This window comes from Macaca mulatta, chromosome 10, assembly GCF_049350105.2.
Source record: "Macaca mulatta isolate MMU2019108-1 chromosome 10, T2T-MMU8v2.0, whole genome shotgun sequence".
Lineage (NCBI taxonomy): Eukaryota > Metazoa > Chordata > Mammalia > Primates > Cercopithecidae > Macaca > Macaca mulatta.
Genome location: NC_133415.1, coordinates 73,332,668 through 73,333,405, shown reverse-complemented (window position 1 = coordinate 73,333,405; position 738 = coordinate 73,332,668).

Genomic DNA, 738 nt, shown 5'->3' with positions numbered 1-738 from the left:
AGAGCCACCATCGCATACTGTGTCCCATCTAAGCTTAAGAGACATGAAGGTGTAAGATGAGGGTGAGATGTGTTATAAAATTTTGTAAATTATTTAAAGTCTGTATGCTAATGGCTTTTTTTTTTTTTTTTTTTTTGCACCTGGGGAATTTTTGAGAAAGAAGACATCCTCCCTCTAACAATCATCTTTTTGACAATTTGTTCATTCTGCTGAGCTTCCTTTGAAGTTTGAGTCTCAAAACCAAAACTTTCCACAAGGGCTTCTTTGTTTCTTCCTGATCTGCCGGGATGAAATCTTCAATTCGGCTTGCCCTACCTCACAAACAGCACTTATATGTATGCTAGAACTGCCTTTTTTAAAGGAGTAAAATGCAATCTAAATGTTCTGCCAAAACAAAACCCTCTGGTTTAACAATAGTCCTGGTTTCTTCCAACATGTGGACTTTTGGGGTTTGGTAACTGAAGGGGGTGAAAGGTTCTGTTGGTTCTCAGAGACTCAAAGGTCTCCCTATGGATGGCCAAACTGCGAAATCGGAGCAGCCCAGAGTTTGGTGTAAACAAGTCCATCTTAATTCCTATTTGGGGTTTGTAATTGCTGAGTCCTCTGAGAAGTCTCAGTGCAGAATTGCCTTATCTAACTAGTTTCATTCTGTGGACTTGCCACCTGTCCCAAGGCAGCCTACATTGAGTGAGGCCCAGTGCCCTTGCAAAAGAGGTGGTTCTTAGACAACAACTGGAG